The sequence below is a fragment of the Panulirus ornatus genome, chromosome 38 (genome assembly GCF_036320965.1).
Source record: "Panulirus ornatus isolate Po-2019 chromosome 38, ASM3632096v1, whole genome shotgun sequence".
Lineage (NCBI taxonomy): Eukaryota > Metazoa > Arthropoda > Malacostraca > Decapoda > Palinuridae > Panulirus > Panulirus ornatus.
Genome location: NC_092261.1, coordinates 29,410,548 through 29,437,789, shown reverse-complemented (window position 1 = coordinate 29,437,789; position 27,242 = coordinate 29,410,548).

Below are 27,242 nucleotides of genomic sequence, written 5' to 3'. Positions count from 1 at the left end.
TGCGGTGAAGAACCTTACCTCTTAATAAATAATGTACACACGTGTGAAGGCGCCAAATCCTCACACAAAGGAGAACACAGACGAGATCATATGGGATTTGCCTTGATTTGGTATAGTCTTCATCACAGCTACGGCAAAACTCTTTCTGGTCGTCAGGGAAAGCTCTCGCAGCAAGAGCTTCCTGATGCAAAATACAATGAAAACGAGTGATGTTTGGAGGAATGTCGCGCCTCAAGACTTGAAACCTTGGTGTGGCAGGCACCGTACCTGCTGTACCTTCTGTTGATAAGCTACACAGTTTTGGTCGAGGTGGTGTGCGAAGTCAGAGGATTAGGGAGAATGATTTGATAAACAGAGAATGGGTAGTAAAAGCTCTGCAGAAGATGAAAGCTGGCAATCTTCCTCGGCAATGTAGTTGATTACAGAAACCTAAACTTTCTGGAAAATGGAAGCACTGATGTACTACCAAAGGGGTTAGCAATAGAAGTCCTCTATCAGGCCATATTCTTGTGTATATCACAAACGCCATCAATTGTGTGCAACAGAGACGATGTCTGTGTTCTCATCGGATTCAATGCTCCATGCACTAAGATGCCTGGAACTCCAGGATCATCTGCCCCAAGACATTTTCCTCCATATCTACAATGAGTCGCCTCACTGAACATTTGCCCAATGGGATCTGGTCCAACAGCCGAGCACCTCGCTCGCCAAGCGTGTTTAGAACCGTTGATTTGGCTGCTGGAATGATGTCTCTGTGATGTTGTGAGGTGTCTCTCTGCAGGAGAAGAAGCGACTCCTTCTAAGATGCTTTCATCGCTAACTGATCAGTTAGGTGGAGAGTACCACTGGCGTCCAGCCGTTGACGCTATACTTTCTTTTCTTTCAGAATACAATGTTTGTGTTCGCCAGGTCAGGATGATGTGTTTCCAGATGCCGCTCCAGCTGGCTGGGCGTCATCGATTCCGGCGACAGATTCGACAAGCAGACGAAACATTGAAGCTTTGCTAATCTTTGTGTGTTATTGGAACCATATTGGCTTGTTGGGACTCCACCTCTTGTTCATGATGATGCTAAAGGACTGTTTGCTGAACCATAGATAAAGATGATATTATGGTCTGTGCAAGGAAAGATATACTCAAACAAACAAACGCGTAGACCTACATGCATTAACACGTGTTGACTACATACACACAATAATACATGGGTGTACACAGACGTTCATATATATGTTACTAGATTCATTCACTTATGCAGACTGTATAACACACACACACACACACACACACACACACACACACACACACACACACACACACACAAATACACACTCACACACACACACACACACACACACACACACACACACACACACACACACACACATATACACACACACACAAATATTCATCAGATATGATGGGTATCTGGCATGGGCTGAGCTGTGTATATGGATGTGCAAACCTCCCACCCCGTTGTACACAAATAATGATTACTCACATATTAATGTTTTCCTATATATAATCCAAGCTTTGAAATACGCTGACCCAATATAAGTGTTTTGTATTGGAAAAAGTTACATTCAAGCACGATTTTCATGAATCTGTTTTTCTACATTGTTCTAATTCGGCCAACCGATCATACTAACTCTAATCAATAGCAGAACCACTGGTCTAGTGCATTCGACCATGGCTCTTGTGGATTCACATTTGAATGATGTAAAACAAAGCTGAATTTCCGACCAGCGTTAATAACCGACCGATGTTTACCGTTAACATAACACTATGCAGGTGACTGATACCGACAGCTGGACCAAACAGACAAGTTCGTTCTTACAGGTGTATATTGGACGGTCATTTGTCACCTGAAGGATTATGATCAACTTTTATATGTGTCATATAACGCGTAAAGAAATGTGTAACCCGGATGGTATGTGCTCCTCTCAGACGTCTTGAGATTTCCACGGTATAAACAAATCTCTGGGTTTACTGTAGACAGCTCGCGAGTTCCCCGGAAATCCTCTTATGATGCCCCTGGGGGTCGTGACCCACCGTGTGAGAACCGCTGCTCTGTATGGTGTGCCAGGAAGACTTCTGAAAGCTGGTAAGAGGTTTTCAAATGTTGGGATGGGAGAGAGGTTGGAAATAGATGTGGGACTGTGTCAAGGTTTTGTGATGTCATCAGATTATCTAATGTTTTTATGGAAGATGAGAGCGAAGATGTATATAGGAGGATGCTAAAAGTGAATGTGAGAATGTAAGTCGCATGTGCTGAAATGGAAGGGCGATCATATTTTATGATCATCTGCTTAGTGCAGAAATAGATGTTGTTGATGAGTGTAGATGGTCGAGAGAGAATGGCAGTATGAGAGGTGAAGATGAAGGTAGACATGAAGGAGTAATAATTTCATAGCTGATTTATGGCTGCGAAGCCCAGATGTATATAGAGAAGGAGAGGTGAAAAGATAAGAACAGCAGAGATAGATAATTGTACAATAAAGATGGAGTAAGGAGTCATGATACAAGGATGAAGATGTGAAATTATGTGGTGTGTTGTTGTTAGAAAGTTGCAAAGTTGAAATTCCAGTAGGATAGTGTGGTCATGTGAGCGTATGGCAGGTGGTAAAGTGGTCAAACCAATGTGCTGAAGTTTAGCAGAAGGTGGAAAGATGGAGAAGTAGATCACGTAAGATATCGATACATGTAGTGAGAGAAAGTATCAGGACTGGGGATACCTCAGATGTAAGTGTTGGAGAAAACATTGGGGATCGGATGTAAGGGACGCATCTTATATGGAAGTGATATGGGTTGGGAATTCGATCTCAGTTGATAAATATCTTCAGTATATCAAGTGGAAAATTAAGACGCACATTTATAATTGCATAAGTCCATGTTTCACTATAACACTGTGCTTGGGTTGAGGATGTGTGTGAGTGATGATGCAGAAGGTGTATGTATGTACCTGACCCATGCCATTAAACCAGGAATGAACTATTGGAAATAGAAGGAGAGAGACATCACAGGAAGGCAATACTTTGCCAACACTTCTACTGCTTTAGCTTAACGAGGCCGACGGTAATTTGCGTGGTAGTGACATTAACAGTGATGGTAATGACGGAGGCGAGAGAGAAACACAGGAAATCTGTACGAGTGTGGAGTGGTGTTGGGTACGAAGCTATCAACCAGGAAATAACGATTAGACCCAACTTGTCCAAGCAAACCTAACCTATCCTAACCTAAATGGTTTTATGGCAAAAATGAAGACACTTTAAGAGATCCTAAAAATTACCTTGATGAAGTAAGAGAGAAATACCCAAACTTCTGGAAAGAAAAATAGATCCTGGTCATTTGGAGAATATATTGTGGAGGAAGGAACGGGTTGCAACACGTGGAAGAGAACAGGTAGTGGGTTCCCATGGTGGGTGGGGTGGGAGCCGCTGGTCACGTCGCCCACCCATCTCTTGTGTTGGTGAAACTCTTGCTGTTCCTCTGGCTGCCCCTGCTGCTCCTGCTGCTGCTACTGCTGCTACTGCTGTGCTACTGCTGCTGCTACTGCTGCTACTACTGCTGCTGCTACTGCTGCTGCTACTGCTACTGCTGCTGCTGCTGCTGCTGCTGCTACTGCTGCTGCTACTGCTGCTGCTACTGCTACTGCTGCTGCTGCTGCTGCTGCTGCTGCTACTGCTGCTGCTACTGCTACTGCTGCTGCTGCTGCTGCTACTGGTGCTGCTACTGCTGCTGCTACTGCTGCTGCTACTGCTGCTGCTATTACGGCTGCTCTACTGTTGTTGTTGCTGTTGCTATTACAATCAAGGCTGCTCTGCTGATGTTGCTGCTACTGCTGCTGCTGCTGTTGTTACTGCTGATATTGCTACCACCGCTGCTGCTCCTTCCGCCACAGCTACTGCTGCTGCCACTGCTGCTTCTGCCACTCCTCCTCCAGCTGATGCTACTGTCACTGGAAGTGTTGCGCTTGCTGCTGCTGCTCTTCCTCTTACTGATGATAAAGCTATTGCTGTTACAGCTGCTGTTGTTGCTGCTGCTGCTGCTGCTGCTGCTGCTACTACTACTGGTACTACTACTCCTGCAGCTGCTGTTGCTGTTGCCGCTGCTGATGATATTGCTATTGCTGCTACTGTTCCTCCTGCTCCTGTTCCTGCCAACACGATGGATGGTGAAGCTGCTGTTGTTGTCATCAAGGTGTATGTGAGGAAGAGAGAATGAAGCGATGTTCAATGGGACATGGGCGAGAACTTGACAGCCTCTGTAGTGCTGGCTCACTGATAACCTGTTGTGGACACTGCAATTACGAAAGCAAAAGAGAAAATGAGAGAGAGAGAGAGAGAGAGGGAGAGAGAGAGAGAGAGAGAGAGAGAGAGAGAGAGAGAGAGAGAGAGAGAGAGAGAGAGAGAGAGAGAGAGAGAGAGAGAGAGAGAGAGAGAGAGAGAGAGAGAGGTGCAGCAAGTGTATAAAGGAAATGTAGGTAATTGTGAGAAAGAGAATTGTAGAGGACTGAGTCACGATGGCATAGTTGGCAAGTGTGATGTTGGGTTGGCTTTCATGTGTTTAATGGATCAGAGTATCCCTTGATGATGTGGAACTACGTCGATTTAGGCAGGGAAGAGGTTGCCCAGACCAGGTATTCTCACTTCGACGAACAGTGAAAAAACTGTAGAAAAAAATGTGTATACAGCTAATATGGATTTAGAAAAGGTAGATAACATTAGTAGGAAGTATGTATGTACTGTGGTATGGTTGGATCTTACACCAGTGTTTCTTAGCCGAATCTACCAGATGAACCTCCAGCGCTGGTGTTTGGGCACAGATACTCATGGTGTGAGGACACATGTACGTTACTGGGGAAAATAATGAGTTTACTCACTTTTTTGTTTTTTTTTATTTTTGTCCCTTATGAAGAAAATTGGGCTGCGCCCACCAGTGCCAAACTTGAATACTGATGCAACATTAAGGCTGGAATTTGATTCATTTCTATTTTCTTTTAATCTGCTCACATCATGATCAATTCTTGAACTAGTCATTACTCAGCAAACATCGCAGCTCACACTTGACATGGATAAGTCTGATTCTAGGTTGATTCTGATCACCACTAAGTTAAGAATTACAAGTTGAGGTGAGTAGGTCGTTGGGAATATCACTGGGACTTTGTGTATTTACCTTAGATATTGACGGATATTTGCCCATCATCTTCAGCTAAAGTAGATCAAATTCATGAAGTATTTTGACATCTCCATCCCAGCCTAACGCCAAGAGCCCTTCTTGATCTAAGTTATCCTCCATAACATCGATTTAGCGCTGAAATGAAATCTGATTAAGACAGATCAGCCTTTGAAATCCTAAGACACCTGGGAAGTAAGGCTGCAAATCCTTTTTGAGTTTGTGCAAGTGCACACCAACCGTGTCTTGACTCTCCCTTGCATCCACCTCATCCTCTTCTGCAAACCCTGCCAGTGTAGGGATGGCCACGAAAAACGACTTTACTCTCACTGAAAACATAAAGCTTTTCTGTTACCTCAACGATGGTGAAGAACCTTACCTCTTAATAAATAATGCACCCAAGTGTGAAGGCGCTAAATCCTCACACAAAGGACGAAACAGACGAGATCATATGGGATTTGACTTGATTTGGTATAGTCTTCATCACAGCTACGTCAAAACTCCTTCTGGTCGTCAAGTAAATCTCTCGCAGCAAGACCTTCCTGATGCAAAATACAATCAAAACGAGTGATGTTTGGAGGAATGTCGCGCCTCAAGACTTGAAACCTTGGTGTGGCAGGCGCCGTACCTGCTGTACCTTCTGTTAATCCGCCACACAGCGTCTTTCTCGGCAATGAATCTGACTACCAAAACCTAAACCTTCCAGAAAATAGCATAAGTAATGTACTACCCAAAGGGTAAGCAAAGGAAGAAGTCCTCTTTCAGGACCTTCTCATGTGGATATTTCACATACACCATCAATTGTGTGCAACAGAGACGCTGTCTGTGTTCTCATCGGTCTAAGTGTTCCATGCCTCAGCTGCCTCGACCTCCCTGATCACCTGCTCCTTGACATTCCCCGCCATATCTACAATGCCTCGTCTCACTGTACAATTGGTCAATGGGACCTGATCCAATAGCCGAACACCTCGCTCGTCAAGCGTGTTGAGAACCGTTGATTAGGCTGCTGGAATGATGTCTTCTGTGACGGTGTGAGGTGTCTTTTGCACCAAAAGAAGCGACTCCTTCTAAGATGCTTTCAACGCTAACTGATCACTTAAGTGGAGAGTACCACTGGCGTCCAGCCGTTAACGCTTTACTTTCTTTTCTTTCAGAATACAACGTGTGTGTTCGCCACGTCAGGATGATGTGTTTCCAGATACCGCTCCAGCTGGCTGGATGTCATCGATTCCGGTAACAGATTCGACAAGCAGACGACACTTTGAGGCTTTGCTAAATATTTCTGTTATTGGAACCATATTGGCTTGTTGAGACTCTACCTCTTGCTCATGATGATATCAAACGACTGTTTACTGAAATAAAGATAAAGATAACATTATGATCTGTGCAAGGAAAGACATACACATACAAACACACTTAAGCGGAGGCTCACAGACGTTCACATATGTATATTGACTACATAAGCCTTATCATTCATGAGGGTACATAGACGCTCATATATATGGAACTAAATTCATTCATATATATACTGTATACTATATTACACACGTATTTGCATATGCAAACATACAGACACATAGTACTGCACAAACATGCACATACACACACCCACCCACACACACACACACACACATCCGATATAATGGGTATCTGGCATGAGCTGAATAGAGACATATATACAAGGTCAATGGAGGAGACAACACGATTACAAAACTCTCTCCCCGTAGTACAAAAATAATAATTACCTACACATGAATGTTCTGATATATCCAAGTTTCAAAATACTCTGACCTAATATAAGTGTTTTTTATTATTATTAATGTTATTGGAAAACGTTAAATTGAAAGAGGATTTTCATGAAATTTCTTTTTCTATTTTGTTCTGCTTTAATTCGGCCAACCGATCATAATAACTTTAGTTAATAAAAGAACCAGTGGTTTAGCGCGTTCGACCAATGCTCTTACAGATTGGGATTTGAATGCTGTAAAACACATCTGTTGCTCTATTGAAGTGCATCAAGAATACACTTATATATAATGACAACTACTTAGGAATTATAAAGAGACGTAAACACACAGAACCAAGATGAATTCCCGTCTGACTCATCCAACTGACCGAAGCTTACTGTTAACATGACGTTATGTAGACGACTGATACCGACAGTCAGAGGAAACAGACAAGTTCGTTCTTACAGGTGTATATTGGACGATCATGTGTCACCTGAAGGATTATGATCAACTTTTATATGTGTCATATAACACGTAAAGAAATGTGTAACCCGGATGGTATGTGCTCCTCTCAGACGTCTTGAGATCTCCAGGGTATAAACAAATCTCTGGGTTTACTGTAGACAGCTCGCGAGTTCCCCGGAAATCCTCTTATGATGCCCTGGGGGTCGTGACCCACCGTGTGAGAACCGCTGCTCTGTATGGTGTGACGGGAAGACTTGTGAAAGCTGGCAGTGTGGAAGGTGAAAATGGAGAGAGACTTATGCAATGGAAGCTTTGGGGTGCACTATCACATCTGGTAAATCGGACGAAAAATTAATCATGGAGCTAAAAAGAAGCTGATATGAAGGAGTAATAATTTCAAAGTTGATTTGTGGCTGCGAATCCCAGATATATATAGCATAGAGATGAAATGTTAAGAGCAGAAGAAATAGATAATTGTTCATTATAGATGGAGTAAGGAAGCATGATACAAGGATGAAGATGTGAAATTATGTGGTGTATTGTTGTTAGAAAGGTGCAAGGATGAAATTCCAGGAGGATAGTGTGGTCATGTGAACGTATGGCAGGTGATAGACTGGTCAAGCAAATGTGCTGAAGTTCAGCAAAAGGGGGAAACATGGAGAAGTAGATCACGTCAGAGATCGATACATGTAGTGAAAGTATCAGGACTGGGGATACCTCAGATGTAAGTGTTGAAGAAAACATTGGGGATCGGATGTAAGGGACGCATCTTATATGGAAGTGATATGGGTTGGGAATTCGATCTCAGTTGATAAATATCTTCAGTGTATCAAGTGGAAAATTAAGACGCACATCTATAATTGCATAAGTCCATGTTTCACTATAACACTGTGCTTGGGTTGAGGATGTGTGTGAGTGATGATGCAGAAGGTGTATGTATGTACCTGACCCATGCCATTAAACCAGGAATGAAACATAGGTAATAGATGAAGAGAGACATCACATGAAGGCAATACTTTGCCAACACTTCTACTGCTTTAGCTTAACGAGGCCGATGGTAATTTGCGCGGTAGTGACATTATCAGTGATGGTAATGACGGAGGCAAGAGAGAAACACAGGAAATCTGTACGAGTGTGGAGTTGTGTTGGGTACGAAGCTATCAACCAGGAAATAACGATTAGACCCAACTTGTCCAAGCAAACCCTACCTATCCTAACCTAAATGGTTTTATGGCAAAAATGAAGACACTTTAAGAGATCCTAAAAATCACCTTGATGAAGTAAGAGAGAAATACCCAGACTTCTGGAAAGAAAAATAGATTCTGGTAATTTGGAGAATATATTGTGGAGGGAGGAGTGGGTTGCTACACGTGGAAGAGAACAGGTAGTGGGTTCCCATGGTGGGTGGGGTGGGAGCCGCTGGTCACGTCGCCCACCCATCTCTTGTGTTGGTGAAACTCTTGCTGTTCCTCTGGCTGCCCCTGCTGCTCCTGCTGCTGCTATTGCTGCTACTGCTGTGCTACTGCTGCTGCTACTGCTGCTACTACTGCTGCTGCTACTGCTGCTGCTACTGCTACTGCTGCTGCTGCTACTGCTGCTGCTACTGCTGCTGCTACTGCTGCTGCTACTGCTGCTGCTACTGCTGCTGCTGCTGCTGCTGCTACTGCTGCTGCTACTGCTACTGCTGCTGCTGCTGCTGCTACTGGTGCTGCTACTGCTGCTGCTACTGCTGCTGCTACTGCTGCTGCTATTACGGCTGCTCTACTGTTGTTGTTGCTGTTGCTATTACAATCAAGGCTGCTCTGCTGATGTTGCTGCTACTGCTGCTGCTGCTGTTGTTACTGCTGATATTGCTACCACCGCTGCTGCTCCTTCCGCCACAGCTACTGCTGCTGCCACTGCTGCTTCTGCCACTCCTCCTCCAGCTGATGCTACTGTCACTGGAAGTGTTGCGCTTGCTGCTGCTGCTCTTCCTCTTACTGATGATAAAGCTATTGTTGTTACAGCTGCTGTTGTTGCTGCTGCTGCTGCTGCTGCTGCTACTACTACTGGTACTACTACTCCTGCAGCTGCTGTTGCTGTTGCCGCTGCTGATGATATTGCTATTGCTGCTACTGTTCCTCCTGCTCCTGTTCCTGCCAACACGATGGATGGTGAAGCTGCTGTTGTTGTCATCAAGGTGTATGTGAGGAAGAGAGAATGAAGCAATGTTCAATGGGACATGGGCGAGAACTTGACAGCCTCTGTAGTGCTGGCTCACTGACAACCTGTTGTGGACACTGCAATTACGAAAGCAAAAGAGAAAATGAGAGAGAGAGAGAGAGAGAGAGAGAGAGAGAGAGAGAGAGAGAGAGAGAGAGAGAGAGAGAGAGAGAGAGAGAGAGAGAGAGAGAGAGAGAGAGAGAGAGAGAGAGAGAGAGGTGCAGCAAGTGTATAAAGGAAATGTAGGTAATTGTGAGAAAGACAATTGTAGAGGACTGAGTCACGATGGCATAGTTGGCAAGTGTGATGTTGGGTTAGGCTTTCATGTGTTTAATGGATTAGCTTACCCCTTGATGACGTGGAACTACGTCGATTTAGGCAGGGATGAGGTTGCCCAGACCAGGTATTCTCACTTCGACGAACAGTGAAAAAACTGTAGAAAAAAATGTGTATACAGCAAATATGGATTTAGAAAAGGTAGATAACATTAGTAGGAAGTATGTATGTACTGTGGTATGGTTGGATCTTACACCAGTGTTTCTTAGCCGAATCTACCAGATGAACCTCCAGCGCTGGTGTTTGGGCACAGATACTCATGATATAAGGATACATGTACTTTACTGGAGAAAATAATGACTTTATTCATTTTTTGTGTTTTTTTTTTTCCCTGATGAAGAAAATTGGGCTTGGCCTATTAGTGCCAACCTTGAATACTTGTGCGACATTAAGGCTGGAATTTGATTCATTTCTATTTTCTTTTAATCTGTTCACATCATGATCAATTCTTGAACTAGTCATTACTCAGCGAACATCGCAGCTCACACTTGACATTGATAATTCTGATTCTAGGTTAATTCTGATCACCCGTAAGTTAAGGATTACAAGTTGAGGTGGGTAGGTCGTTGGGAATACAACTGATACTTTGTGTATCTACCTTAGATATTGACGGATATTTGCCCCTCATCTTCATCTAAAAGTCGATCAAGTTCATGAAACATTTTGACATCTCCATCCCAGCCTAACGCCAAGAGCCCTTCTTGATCTAAGTTATCCTCCATAACATCGATTTAGCGCTGAAATGAAATCTGATTAAGACAGATGAGCCTTTGAAACTCTAAGACCCCTGGGAAGTAGGGCTGCAATTCCTTTTTCAGTTTGTGCAAGTGCACACCAACCGTGTCTCGACTCTCCCTTGTATCCACGTCATCTTCTGCAAACCGCACCAGTTTAGGGATGGCCACGAAGAATGACTTTACTCTCACTGAAACCATAATTTTTTTTCCGTTATCTAGACGTTAGTAATCTATCGTCACTACGGCATATATTCAGTACGTTGAGTCAGCTCGGAGTTGAAACATGCGGTGAAGAACCTTACCTCTTAATAAATAATGTACACACGTGTGAAGGCGCCAAATCCTCACACAAAGGAGGAAACAGACGACATCATATGGGATTTGACTTGATTTGGTATAGTCTTCATCACAGCTACGTCAAAACTCCTTCTGGTCGTCAGGGAAAGCTCTCGTAGCAAGAGCTTCCTGATGCAAAATACAGTGAAAACGAGTGATGTTTGGAGGAATGTCGCGCCTCAAGACTTGAAACCTTCGTGTGGCAGGCACCGTACCTGCTGTACCTTCTGTTGATAAGCTACACAGTTTTGGTCGAGGTGGTGTGCGAAGTCAGAGGATTAGGGCAAATGATTTGATAAACAGAGAAGAGGTAGTAAAAGCTCTGCAGAAGATGAAAGCTGGCAATCTTCCTCGGCAATGTAGTTGATCACAGAAACCTAAACTTTCCGGAAAATGGAAACACTGATGTACTACCTAAGGGGTAAGGAACAGAACTCATCCATCAGGTCATTCTCATGTGTATATCACAAACGCCATCAACTGTGTGCAACAGAGACGATGTCTGTGTTCTCATCGGACTCAATGTTCCATGCACTCAGATGCCTGGACCTCTCCAATCACCTGCTCCATTACATTTTCCTCCATATCTACAATGAGTCGTCTCACTGTACATTTGCCCAATGGGATCTGGTCCAACAGCCGAGCACCTCGCTCGCCAAGCATGTTGAGAACCGCTGATTTGGCTGCTGGAATGATGTTGTCTCTGTGATGGTGTGAGGTGTCTCTCTGTAGGAGAAGAAGCGACTCCTTCTAAGATGCTTCCATCGCTATCTGATCAGTTAAGTGGAGAGTACCAGTGGCGTCCAGCCGTTGATGTTTTACGTTCTCTTCTTTCAGAATACAACGTCTGTGTTCGCCAGGTCAGGATGATGTGTTTCCAGATGCCGCTCCAGCTGGCTGGGCGTCATCGATTCCGGCGACAGATTCGACAAGCAAACGACACACTGAGGCTTTGTTACATCTTCCTGTGTCATTGGAACCACATTGGCTTGTTGTGACTCCACCTCTTGTTCATGATGATGTTGAAGGACGGTTTGCTGAACCAAAGATAAAGATGATATTATGGTTTGTGCAGGGAAAGATATACACAAACAAACAAACAAACGCGTAGACCTACATGCATTAACACGTGTTGACTACATACACACAATAATACATGGGTGTACACAGACGTTCATATATATGTTATTACATTCATTCACTTATGCAGACTGTATAACACACACACACACACACACACACACACACACACACACACACACACACAAACATTCATCAGATATAATGGGTATCTGGCATGGGCTGAGCTGTGTATATGGATGTGCAAACCTCCCTCCCCGTTGTACACAAATAGTGATTACTCACATATTAATGTTTTCCTATATATAATCCAAGCTTTGAAATACGCTGACCCAATATAAGTGTTTTGTATTGGAAAACGTTACATTCAAGCACGATTTTCATGAACCTGTTTTTCTACATTGTTCTAATTCGGCCAACCGATCATACTAACTCTAATCAATAGCAGAACCACTGGTCTAGTGCATTCGACCATGGCTCTTGTGGATTCACATTTGAATGATGTAAAACAAAGCTTAATTTCCGACCAGCGTTAATAACCGACCGATGTTTACCATTAACATAACACTATGCAGGTGACTGATACCGACAGCCGGACGAAACAGACAAGTTCGTTCTTACAGGTGTATATTGGACGGTCATTTGTCACCTGAAGGATTATGATCAACTTTTATATGTGTCATATAACGCGTAAAGAAATGTGTAAACCGGAGGGCAAGTGCACCTCTCAGACGTCTTGAGATCTCCAGGGTATAAACAAATCTCTGGGTTTACTGTAGACAGCTCGCGAGTTCCCCGGAAATCCTCTTATGATGCCCTGGGGGTCGTGACCCACCGTGTGAGAACCGCTGCTCTGTATGGTGTGCCAGGAAGACTTGTGAAAGCTGGTAAGAGGTTTTCAAATGGTGAGATGAGTGAGAGGTAGGAATTAAATGATGGACTGTGTCAAGGTTTTGTGATGTCATCAGATTATCTAATGTTTTTATGGAAGATGAGAGCGAAGATGTATATAGGAGGAAACTAAAAGTGAATATGAGAATGTAAGTCCCATGTGCTGAAATGGAAGGGCGATCATATTTTATGATCATCTGCGTAGTGCAGAAATGGATGTTGTTCATGAGTGTAGATGTTCGAGGGAGAATGGCAGTATGAGAGGTGAAGATGAAGGTAGACATGAAGGAGTAATAATTTCAAAGCTGATTTATGGCTGCGAAGCCCAGATGTATATAGAGAAGGAGAGGTGAAAAGATAAGAACAGCAGAGATAGAAATTGTACAATGAATATGGAGTAAGGAATCATGATACAAGGATGAAGATGTGAAATTATGTAGTGTGTTGTTGTTAGAAAGTTGCAAAGTTGAAATTCCAGTAGGATAGTGTGGTCATGTGAGCGTATGGCAGGTGGTAAAGTGGTCAAACCAATGTGCTGAAGTTTAGCAGAAGGTGAAAACATGGAGAAGTAGACCACGTAAGATATCGATACATGTAGTGAGAGAAAGTATCAGGACTGGGGATACCTCAGATGTAAGTGTTGGAGAAGACATTGGGGATCGGATGTAATGGACGCATCTTATATGGAAGTGATATGGGTTGGGAATTCGATCTCAGTTGACGAATCTCCTCAGTGTGTCAAGAGGAAATTAAGATGTACTTTTATAATTGTATAAGTCCATGTTTCACTATAACACTGTGCTTGGGTTGAGGATGTGTGTGAGTGATGATGCAGAAGGTGTATGTATGTACCTGACCCATGCCATTAAACCAGGAATGAACTATTGGTAATAGATGGAGAGAAACATCACATGAAGGCAATACTTTGCCAACACTTCTACTGCTTTAATTTAACGAGGCTGATGGTAATTTACGAGGTAGTGACATTATCAGTTATGGTAATGACGGAGGCGGGCGAGAAATACAGGAAATCCGTATGAGTGTGGAGTGGTGTTGGGTACGAAGCTGTGAACCAGGAAATAACGATTGAAACTAACTTGAACAAGCAAACCTAACCTAACCTAACCTAACCTAACATATCTTAGATAATATCAATATCATATCCTCTGAAAAATAAAGCCCGTTCAAGGGATCCTGAGAAATATTTTCATGAAGTAAGAAAGAAACACACAAACATCTGGAAAGAAAAATAAACTCTGGTAATTTCGAAGAGGAGGTGGAAATATTGTGGTGGGACGAGCGGGTTGTTACACGTGAGAGACCCGCTGGTCACGTCGCCCACCCATCTCCTGTGTTGGTGAAACTCTTGCTGTTCCTCCTGCTCCTCCTGCTCTGCCACGGCTGCTGTTGTTGCTGCTGCTCCTCTTGCTGTTGCTGCTGCTCCTTCTGCTCCTGCTCCCCTTCTGCCACCGCTGCTGCTGATGCTGCTCCTCTTGCTGTTGCTGCTGCTCCTTCTGCTCCTGCTCCCCTTCTGCCACCGCTGCTGCTGCTCCTCTTGCTGTTGCTGATGCTCTCCCTGCATCTGCTCTTGCTGTTACTGCTACTGCTACTCCAGTTGTTTCTGCAACTGCTTTTACCGCTACCGCTGCTACTGCAGCTCCTCCTCCTTCTGTTGCTGCTGCTGCTACTTCTGTTACTGCTACTGTCACTATTGCTACCGATGCTACTGCCCCAGTTCTTACTGCTGTTGGTGCTACTGCTGCTGTTACACCTGCTACTTGTTTTTACTGCTACCGCTGCTACTGCTGCTGCTCCTTTTGCTGTTGTTCCTGCTGCTACTGCTGTTACTGCTGTTACTGATACTGCTGCTGATTCTTCTGCTGTTGTTGCTGCTGCTGATGATGATGTTACTGCTGCCGCTGCTACCACTCCTGCTGCTGCTGTTACTGCTATTGCTGCTGCTGCTGCTGTTGCTCAGTCTGCTCCTGCTGTTGCTGCTTCAACTGCTACTGCTACTGTTGCTTCTGCTACTGCTGCTGCTGCTGCTGCTACTGCAACTGCTACTGTTGCTTCTGCTACTGCTGCTGCTGATGCTGCTACTGCTACTGCTGCTGCTGCTTCTGCTGCTGCTTCTGCTACTGCTACTTCTGCTGCTGCTTCTGCTATTGCTACTGCTGCTGCTGCTTCTGCTAATGCTGCTACTTCTTCTGCTACTGCTGCTGTTGCTTCTGCTACTGCTGCTGCTACTGTTGCTGCTGCTGCTGCTTCTGCTACTGCTGCTGCTGCTTCTGCTACTGCTGCTGCTTCTGCTGCTGCTGCTGCTTCTGCTACTGCTCCTACTGCTGCTGCTTCTGCTAATGCTGCTACTTCTTCTGCTACTGCTGCTGTTACTTCTGCTACTGCTGCTGCTACTGTTGCTGCTGCTGTTGCTTTTGCTATTGCTGCTGCTGCTTCTGCTACTGCTGCTGCCTCTGCTGATGCTGCTGCTTCTGCTAATGCTGCTGCTGCTGCTGCTACTGCTACTGCTACTGCTACTGCTGCTTCTGCTAATGCTGCTGCTTCTTCTGCTACTGCTGCTGTTGCTTCTGCTACTGTTGCTGCTGCTTCTCCTACTGCTGCTGCTTCTGCTTCTGCTGCTGCTGCTGCCTCTGCTACTACTGCTGCTTCTGCTACTGCTGCTGCTGCTGCTACTGCTGCTGCTGTTGCTTCTGCTACTGTTGCTGCTGCTTCTGCTACCACTGCTGCTTCTGCTACTGCTGCTGCTGCTTCTGCTACTGCTGCTGCTGCTTGTGCTACTGCTGCTGCTGCTTGTGCTACTACTGCTGCTTCTGCTACTGCAACTGCTGCTTCTGCTTCTGCTGCTGCTGCTGCTTGTGCTACTACTGCTGCTTCTGCTGCTGCTGCTGCTTGTGCTACTACTGCTGCTTCTGCTACTGCTACTGCTGTTTCTGCTTCTGCTGATGCTGCTTCTTCTGCTACTGCTGCTGCTGCTGCTGCTACTGCTACTGCTACTGCTGCTACTGCTTCTGCTAATGCTGCTGCTTCTTCTGCTACTGCTGCTGTTGCTTCTGCTACTGTTGCTGCTGCTTCTCCTACTGCTGCTGCTTCTGCTTCTGCTGCTGCTGCTGCCTCTGCTACTACTGCTGCTTCTGCTACTGCTGCTGCTGCTGCTACTGCTGCTGCTGCTGCTTCTGCTTCTGCTGCTGCTGCTGCTGCTGCTGCTTCTGCTACTGCTGCTGCTACTGCTGCTGCTGCTGCTTCTGCTTCTGCTTCTGCTGCTGCTGCTGCTGCTTCTGCTACTGCTGCTGCTACTGCTGCTGCTGCTGCTTCTGCTTCTGCTGCTGCTGCTGCTGCTACTGCTGCTGCTACTGCTGCTGCTGCTGCTGCTACTGCTGCTGCTACTGCTGCTGCTTCTGCTTCTGCTGCTGTTGCTTCTGCTACTGCTGCTGCTACTGCTGCTGCTACTGCTGCTGCTTCTGCTTCTGCTGCTGCTGCTTCTGCTACTGCTGCTGCTACTGCTGCTGCTGCTGCTTCTGCTTCTGCTGCTGCTGCTTCTGCTACTGCTGCTGCTACTGCTGCTGCTGCTGCTTCTGCTTCTGCTGCTGCTGCTTCTGCTACTGCTGCTGCTACTGCTGCTGCTGCTGCTTCTGCTTCTGCTGCTGCTGCTGCTGCTATTGATGATGCTGAGGTTCTTGCTGATGCTTCTTCTGTTGTTGTTGTTGTTGTTGTTGTTGTTGTTGTTGTTGTTGTTGTTGTTGTTGCTGCTGCTGCTATTGATACTGCTGATACTACTGATGCTGTTACTGTTGTTACTGTTGTTTCTGCTGCTATTACTGCTGTTGCTGCTCCAGGCGTTGATGCTATTGATCCTATTGTTGATGATGATTCTTCCGCTGCTGCTATTCCTTCTGCTACTGCTACTACTGCTGCTACTGCTACTGCTGCTGCTGCTACTGCTGTTCTTTCTGCTATTTCTGTTGCTGCCGCTACTCCTGTTACTGCTGCTGCTGCTGCTGCTACTACTGTTGGTACTACTGCTGCTGCTGCTACTGTTGGTACTGCTGCTGCTGTTGCTGCTACTGTTGGTACTGCTGCTGCTGCTACTGTTGGTACTGCTGCTGCTGCTGGTGCTGTTGGTACTGCTGCTGCTGTTGCTGCTACTGTTGGTACTGCTGCTGCTGCTGCTACTGTTGGTACTGCTGCTGGTGCTACAATTGGTACTGCTGCTGCTGCTGCTACTGTTGGTACTGCTGCTGCTGCTGGTGCTGTTGGTACTGCTGCTGCTGCTGCTGCTATTGCTGGTACTGCTGCTGTTGCTGCTGCTACTGTTGGTACTGCTGCTGCTGTTGCTGCTGCTGTTGGTACTGCTGCTGCTGCTACAATTGGTACTGCTGATGCTGCTCCTATTTCTGCTGCTGCTGTTGCTACTGCTGCTGTTGCTACTGTTGCTGCTGTTACTAGCGGTGTGCTGCTGCTTCTTGTCTATTGCTGTACTACTACTGTCTCCGCTACTGCTGCTGCCCCTGATGTTATCGTCCCTATTTCTATTACTACTGTTGTTGCTGCTCCTCTTTCTGCTACCCCGGCTGCCACTGCTGCTGCTGCTTCTGCTGATGATGATATTGCTACCACTGCTACTGCTACTTCTATTGCTGCTTCTGCTGTTACTTCTCCGGCTGGTGCTACTGTTACTGCTTCTGCTGCTGCTGCTGCTTCGCCTTCTACTTCTGCTGCTGGTGCTACTGCTGCTGTTTCTGCTGCCATCACGGGATAAGTGAGAAAGAATATAAAGAATGTATAATGGGACACGGAGGATAAGAGAGAGAGAGAGAGAGAGAGAGAGAGAGAGAGAGAGAGAGAGAGAGAGAGAGAGAGAGAGAGAGAGAGAGAGAGAGAGAGAGAGAGAGAGAGAGAGAGAGAGAGAGAGAGAGAGAGAGAGAGAGAGAGAGAGAGAGAGAGAGAGAGAGAGAGAGAACGGGGATATCTTTGATAATCTGAGGGACCACTGTGTTTAGAAGACCTGGGTCGTTACCCCCAACATAGGTGAGGGAGGGAGGACCTATAATGTACATATGAAGGACAAGAGGATCTGATGACCCCTGGATCATGTCACGCTGGGGGCAAGTCTCACCCCCAGGTGTTAGGGTGACGGCTGAGCTGCTCACAGGGAGAAGTAGGATGGTGCCACAGGCGATGTGCGTTGTGTGTGTGTGTGTGTGTGTGTGTGTGTGTGTGTGGAAAGTTTGTTAAGAGATAGGAAAAGATATGAGACAGGGGGGTAACATGGAGATGCGGTGGAAGATGCATCTGGCGCTCACGTAAGGGGAGCACCAATGTGGTTGAAGCATGAAGTGTGTGTATGTAGTGTCATGGATGATGGTATTGGTGGGGCTGTCATGAGGGATGGGTTAGAAGCAACCAAGATATTGGTGAGGTTGTCAGGGAAAGAGACACCCTATGGTGGAGTTCACACGGGAGAGACAGCCAATGTATCGGTGGGGTTGTCAGGGAGTGGAACATCTAGTGTACAGGTAGTGTTGTCAGGATAAAGAGTCAACAATGGTATTGGTGGAGATGTCACTGGAGGAGAGACAACATAGTTAGGTGGATAGATATGGCCAGGTGGGGTCAGTATGCAACGTCAGCTTATAATGTTTACAGATGGTGTTGTAAGCCTGTGCCTTTTGAGGGCAGACGTGGTAGGAGGAGTCAGAGGCTGTTGGAAGATGGTGGGAAAAGGTGTAAGTAGGCTTTGTTGGGAGACAATTTTCAGCTACGTCGACACATAGTGCTACTAGACCATATAAACGGGAGATGAATGACAGTGTTAGCACATAGCCCCGTAGCAGACAGCGTCAGATCATAGCCCCGCACAAGAAAATATCAGCACATAGCATTACAGCAGACAGCGTCAGCAGACGGTGACAGCCTCAGCAGACACATTATCCTCCTGGGTACGACAGTGGTCCAACGTTAACTGCCTGAGAAATGAAGGAGGCGGGGCGAGGCGGACTCTGAGTGTGTTTATACGTCGGCCGTTACCGCGTGAGGCGCCACTGTCTGGGTGAGTCTGGTCGAGACGACAACCTCGCCTCGTCAGCTGCGTTATATAATCCTTCCTCCACTGAAGAAAAATGTAAACACTTCACACACACACACACACACACACACACACACATATATATATATATATATATATATATATATATATATATATATATATATATATATATATATATATATATATATATATATATATATATATATATATATATTCTTATGAGTCCACGGGGAAAATGAAATACGATAAGTTCCCAATTGTACTTTCGTGAAATAATCATATCATCAAGGGAAATACAACATAAATGTAACAGTCAGTTGATATACATCGAGGAGACGAAGCTAGGACGCCATTTGGTAAGCATGCAATTGTCCAAGACAGACAACGAGCGTTCATAAACTTATCATTTTACAATTTCATCAAAAATAAAGTTATCTAATTTGTATAAACCATCACTAATATTAAGATAATAATTTTTTGTGTATTTCATAATAGAAGATTCAATGATATTTCTCGTGATAGTAGAGGTAGAGTTAATAACTGAGATGGCATTACTCCAGTCAATACAATGATCATAGAGTTTAACGTGATTGAACAAGGTATTTCATTCTTGTCACGCTCTTATACTATATTCATGTTGCTTAAGTTTAACAGATAGATCCTTGAATGTCTGCCCAACATAGAATTTATCACAATGTCCACATGGCACTTTATAGATGCATCCAGGAGAATTTTCTGGTGAATTCCTGATTAAGATATCTTTTATAGTACTACTGTTGCTGAAGGCAACATAAATATAGTATAACAACGGGACAAGAACTATATGCCTAGCTTAGTCACGCTAAAAACCATGATCATTGTATTGACTGCAATAATGCCATGTCAATTAATAACTCTAACTCTATTACCAAGAGAAATGACATTAAGTTTACTATGAATAAATACAAAAAAATTATAATCTTGATATTAGTAATGGACTATACAAATTGGATAACTTTATTGTTAATAATAAAGTATATAAAAGTATATATATATATATATATATATATATATATATATATATATATATATATATATATATATATATATATATATATATATATATATATATATTCATATCTATTTATTTATTTTGCTTTGTCGCTGTCTCCCGCGTTTGCGAGGTAGCGCAAGGAAACAGACGAAAGAAATGGCCCAGCCCACCCCCATACACATGTATATACATACGTCCACACACGCAAATATACATACCTACACAGCTTTCCATAGTTTACCCCAGACGCTTTAAATGCCCTGATTCAAGCCACTGACAGCACGTCAACCCAGTATACCACATCGATCCAATTCACTCTATTCCTTGCCCTCCTTTCACCCTCCTGCATGTTCAGGCCCCGATCACAGAAAATCCTTTTCACTCCTTCTTTCCACCTCCAATTTGGTCTCCCACTTCTCCTCGTTCCCTCCACCTCCGACACATATATTCTCTTGGTAAATCTTTCCTCACTCATTCTCTCCATGTGCCCAAACCATTTCAAAACACCCTCTTCTGCTCTCTCAACCACGCTCTTTTTATTTCCATACATCTCTCTTACCCTTACGTTACTTACTCTATCAAACCACCTCACACAACACATTGTCCTCAAACATCTCATTTCCAGCACATCCATCCTCCTGCGCACAACTCTATCCATAGCCCACGCCTCGCAACAATACAACATTGGTGGAACCACTATTCCTTCAAACATACCCATTTTTGCTTTCCGAGATAATGTTCTCGACTTCCACACATTCTTCAAGGCTCCAAGGATTATCGCCCCCTCCCCCACCCTATGATCCACTTCCGCTTCCATGGTTCCATCCGCTGCCAGATCCACTCCCAGATATCTAAAATACTTTACTTCCTCCAGTTTTTCTCCATTCAAACTTACCCCCCAATTGACTTGACCCTCAACCCTACTGTACCTAATTACCTTGCTCTTATTCACATTTGCTCTTAACTTTCTTCTTCCACACACTTTTCCAAACTCAGTCACCAGCTTCTTCAGTTTTTAACATGAATCAGCCACCAGCGCTGTATCATCAGCGAACAACAACTGACTCACTTCCCAAGCTCTCTCATCCCCAACAGACTTCATACTTGCCCCTCTTTCCAAAATTCTTGCATTCACCTCCCTAACAACCCCATCCATAAACAAATTAAACAACCATGGAGACATCACACACCCCTGCCGCAAACCTACATTCACTGAGAACCAATCACTTTCCTCTCTTCCTACACGTACACATGCCTTACATCCTCGATAAAAACTTTTCACTGCTTCTAACAACTTTCCTCCCACACCATATATTCTTAATACCTTCCACAGAGCATCTCTATCAACTCTATCATATGCCTTCTCCAGATCCACAAATGCTACATACAAATCCATTTGCTTTTCTAAGTATTTCTCACATACATTCTTCAAAGCAAACACCTGATCCACACATCCTCTACCACTTCTGAAACCACACTGCTCTTCCCCAATCTGATGCTCTGTACATGCCTTCACCCTCTCAATCAATACCCTCCCATATAATATACCAGGAATACTCAACAAACTTATACCTCTGTAATTTGAGCACTCTTATCCCCTTTGCCTTTGTACAATGGCACTATGAACGCATTCCTCCAATCCTCAGGCATCTCACCATGAGTCATACATACATTAAATAACCTTACCAACCAGTCAACAATACAGTCACCCCCTTTTTTAATAAATTCCACTGCGATACCATCCAAACCTGCTGCCATGCCGGCTTTCATCTTCCGCAAAGCTTTTACTACCTCTTCTCTGTTTACCAAATCATTTTCCCTAACCCTCTCACTTTGCACACCACCTCGACCAAAACACCCTATATCTGCCACTCTATCATCAAACACATTCAACAAACCTTCAAAATACTCACTCCATCTCCTTCTCACATCACCACTACTTGTTATCACCTCCCCATTTGCGCCCTTCACTTAAGTTCCCATTTGCTCCCTTGTCTTACGCACTTTATTTACCTCCTTCCAGAACATCTTTTTATTCTCCCTAAAATTTAATGATACTCTCTCACCCCAACTCTCATTTGCCCTCTTTTTCACCTCTTGCACCTTTCTCTTGACCTCCTGTCTCTTTCTTTTATACATCTCCCACTCAATTGCATTTTTTCCCTGCAAAAATCGTCCAAATGCCTCTCTCTTCTCTTTCACTAATATTCTTACTTCTTCATCCCACCACTCACTACCCTTTCTAATCAACCCACCTCCCACTCTTCTCATGCCACAAGCATCTTTTGCGCAATCCATCACTGATTCCCTAAATACATCCCATTCCTCCCCCACTCCCCTTACTTCCATTGTTCTCACCTTTTTCCATTCTGTACTCATTCTCTAATGGTACTTCCTCACACAAGTCTCCTTCCCAAGCTCACTTACTCTCACCACCCTCTTCACCCCAACATTCACTCTTCTTTTCTGAAAACCCATACAAATCTTCACCTTAGCCTCCACAAGATAATGATCAGACATATATATATATATATATATATATATATATATATATATATATATATATATATATATATATATATATATATATATATATATATATATATATATATATATATATATATATATATATATATATATATATATATTTATATATGTATATATATATATTTATATATATATATATATATATATATATATATATATATATATATATATATATATGATTTGGTAAACAGAGAAGAGGTAGTAAAAGCTTTGCGGAAGATGAAAGCCGGCAAGGCAGCAGGTTTGGATGGTATTGCAGTGGAATTTATTAAAAAAGGGGGTGACTGTATTGTTGACTGGTTGGTAAGGTTATTTAATGTATGTATGACTCATGGTGAGGTGCCTGAGGATTGGCGGAATGCGTGCATAGTGCCATTGTACAAAGGCAAAGGGGATAAGAGTGAGTGCTCAAATTACAGAGGTATAAGTTTGTTGAGTATTCCTGGTAAATTATATGGGAGGGTATTGATTGAGAGGGTGAAGGCATGTACAGAGCATCAGATTGGGGAAGAGCAGTGCGGTTTCAGAAGTGGTAGAGGATGTGTGGATCAGGTGTTTGCTTTGAAGAATGTATGTGAGAAATACTTAGAAAAGCAAATGGATTTGTATGTAGCATTTATGGATCTGGAGAAGGCATATGATAGAGTTGATAGAGATGCTCTGTGGAAGGTATTAAGAATATATGGTGTTGGAGGCAAGTTGTTAGAAGCAGTGAAAAGTTTTTATCGAGGATGTAAGGCATGTGTACGTGTAGGAAGAGAGGAAAGTGATTGGTTCTCAGTGAATGTAGGTTTGCGGCAGGGGTGTGTGATGTCTCCATGGTTGTTTAATTTGTTTATGGATGGGGTTGTAAGGGAGGTAAATGCAAGAGTCCTGGAAAGAGGGGCAAGTATGAAGTCTGTTGGGGATGAGAGAGCTTGGGAAGTGAGTCAGTTGTTGTTCGCTGATGATACAGCGCTGGTGGCTGATTCATGTGAGAAACTGCAGAAGCTGGTGACTGAGTTTGGTAAAGTGTGTGGAAGAAGAAAGTTGAGAGTAAATGTGAATAAGAGCAAGGTTATTAGGTACAGTAGGGGTGAGGGTCAAGTCAATTGGGAGGTGAGTTTGAATGGGGAAAAACTGGAGGAAGTGAAGTGTTTTAGATATCTGGGAGTGGATCTGTCAGCGGATGGAACCATGGAAGCGGAAGTGGATCATAGGGTGGGGGAGGGGGCGAAAATTTTGGGAGCCTTGAAAAATGTGTGGAAGTCGAGAACATTATCTCGGAAAGCAAAAATGGGTATGTTTGAGGGAATAGTGGTTCCAACAATGTTGTATGGTTGCGAGGCGTGGGCTATGGATAGAGATGTGCGCAGGAGGATGGATGTGCTGGAAATGAGATGTTTGAGGACAATGTGTGGTGTGAGGTGGTTTGATCGAGTAAGTAACGTAAGGGTAAGAGAGATGTGTGGAAATAAAAAGAGCGTGGTTGAGAGAGCAGAAGAGGGTGTTTTGAAATGGTTTGGGCACATGGAGAGAATGAGTGAGGAGAGATTGACCAAGAGGATATATGTGTCGGAGGTGGAGGGAACGAGGAGAAGAGGGAGACCAAATTGGAGGTGGAAAGATGGAGTGAAAAAGATTTTGTGTGATCGGGGCCTGAACATGCAGGAGGGTGAAAGGAGGGCAAGGAATAGAGTGAATTGGAGTCATGTGGTATACAGGGGTTGACGTGCTGTCAGTGGATTGAATCAAGGCATGTGAAGCGTCTGGGGTAAACCATGGAAAGCTGTGTAGGTATGTATATTTGCGTGTGTGGACGTGTGTATGTACATGTGTATGGGGGGGGGGGGTTGGGCCATTTCTTTCGTCTGTTTCCTTGCGCTACCTCGCAAACGCGGGAGACAGCGACAAAGTATAAAAAAAAAAAAAAAAAAAAAAAAATATATATATATATATATATATACATATATATATATATATATATATATATATATATATATATATATATATATATATATATATATATATATATACATATATATATATATATATATATATATATATATATATATATATATATATATATATATATATATATATATATATATATATATATTTGTATCTCCCCTAATGATGTGATAATTACACCATAGTGCACTTGTGAAGTTATCGTGTTTCATTTTCCCCGTGGACTCATAGAAATATACTTGATCACGTGCAAAACTGCGATTCTTTCCAACATGGATTTCACACGGCTCTTCTATTGCTTCTCTACAAGCTGTCCTGGACTTTCTCCTTTCAGTTACTGCTTTCTCCAAACCGTTAATCAAGGCCCACTAACTGAAGCTACGATTTGCCAAGATCTGTCCTAACCCTGCGATTGTTGCAGCTGTCTGGTCAACCATTTAACGAATTCTAAACCATCATTCTAAAGAAACATGTTGAATTAAAGAAGATTGAAATAGAGGAAGCTTTTCGTATTACAAGAGAGAAGAAACGTGACTTTCAAATGGCTATACCTACATATTGGAAGAACTAGATGTTGGACTATTGCTCTATTAGATTAAGAAGTGAACGCAAGAGGCTACAAATGGAAATGAATTGTATGTTGGACCATCTTATTGAGAACAGTGACTGGACTAAGAACACGAACTCTGAGTGTGCTTTAGGCTATGGATTAAGTTTTATGTGCTCTAACAGTGAAGCTAGCAGTGTTGATGTCACAAAGTCTATTTGTAATTTAGAGAAGTACAGTAAAGTGTCTAATGAAATTATTGTCTGTAAGGGTTTAGTGTATGCCAGTTTGTCAAAACCAGTAGATCTAGTTGCCCTAAAAGATTTATAAGAGCTACTAACACTTTAAGAAAAGACAATGATATACATATTACTGAAGCAGATAAGGTTTACACTGTTGTGATCATGGAGAAAAGTAATTATTTTCCCAGAATGAATTATCTTTTAGATGATGACACAACATTTTTCAAACTCAGTAAGAATCCCATAGAAGCAGTTAATTCCCATTTCAATAAAGAACTGAAGTTGTTGTTGAAAGGTAATGGTTCTCTTATTAAAAGTTTGTCGTCTTTGTTCCTTTCATTGCCATATTTGTATGGACTTATCAAAACACATAAACAAAATTTTCCGGAAAGACCTATAGTGAGTTCAGTAAGTCCCCTCACATATAAATTGTCAAAGTGGTTAGTTTCTATATTAAGCCTTTTAGTGGGTAAGATATCAAATTCTAATATCATGAACAATGTGGATTTAGTTAACAAGCTTAACAGTATCATTGTTAATTTTGATTTTGATATTGTTAGCTTTGATGTTTCCTCACTGTCCACAAAAGTTCCAATTGATGAACTTTTAGAAGATATGTTTTGATGTTTTGGATGATATTCATTTACCTGCTTCAAAGTCTGTTTTTCTTGAACTGATAAAATTGTGCATGAAGTCTGTGTATTTCAATTCAATGGAGAATATTTTGCTCAAAAAATTGGTATAGTAATAGATAACGCTCTTTCACCTGTATTCTTTATATGGAATTCTTTAAAACAAAATTACTAAAGGTTACCTTACCTTTTAATGCATTTTGGTTTAGGTATGTAGATGATGTTCTTTGTGTTTGATCAACAAATGAAAATTTACACACATTTCTCCCCTTACTTAAAAATTTAGTGTCTTCCATCAAATTTACTGTAGAAATTAAAAATAATGTAATGCTACTAGTTTTAGATTGCATGATCCAAAGGTAAGAAAACAAGTTTAAGTTTAGCATATACAGAAAACCTACTAATGTATGCTCATATATCCATTATCACTCATCTCAACATGACAGAGTTCAATCATTATCATTTCAATCTATGTTCCTTAGGGCATTACGTATTTGCAGTTCAGAGTAAATTGATGATGAGTTTGAGGAGATATATTCATTTGGATCTAAGTTAAAGTACCCTAGATTTTGAATTGCTAAATCCCTCAAGTTAGCAAAGAAATCATTTTATAGAGTTGAAACCAAGCTTCCCAATGACACAAAGAAACTTTTACTTGATCCTTCTAATAATAATTCTACTATACTTCCCATGTTGCATAATCCTCTGATGTAAATGTTGCCTTCATCATCAGTAATACTAAAAGGAATATCTTATTCAGGAACTCACCAGAAAATTCTCCTGGATGAATCTATAATGTTCCATGTAAAAATTGTGATAAGTTTTTATGTTGGGCAGACTGGTAAGGATCTTCCGTTAGTCTTAAACAATGTAAACATAGTATGATAATAAGACAAGATTCAAATGCCTTGTCTCATCACGCTAAAAGCTATGATTATTGTATTGACTGTAGTAATGCCATCTCAGTTACCAACTCTATCTCCAGTACCACGAAAAATTTCATTAAATCTTCTAGTAGTGAATACACAAAGAATTATAACCTTAATATTATTGAAGGTCTATACAAATTGGATAGCTTTATTGTTGATAAAATTTGTAAACAATTCCCCTTCTTGTTCACATAGGTTTATGATACGCTCATTGTCTGTCTTATACAATCACTTATTTACCAAAAGTTTTGTGGGGCCTGGATGTGGAAAGGGAGCTATGGTTTCATATGTAATGCACCGAAACCACACCTCCCTTTCCACATCCAGACCTCACAAAGCTTTCCATAGTTTACCCC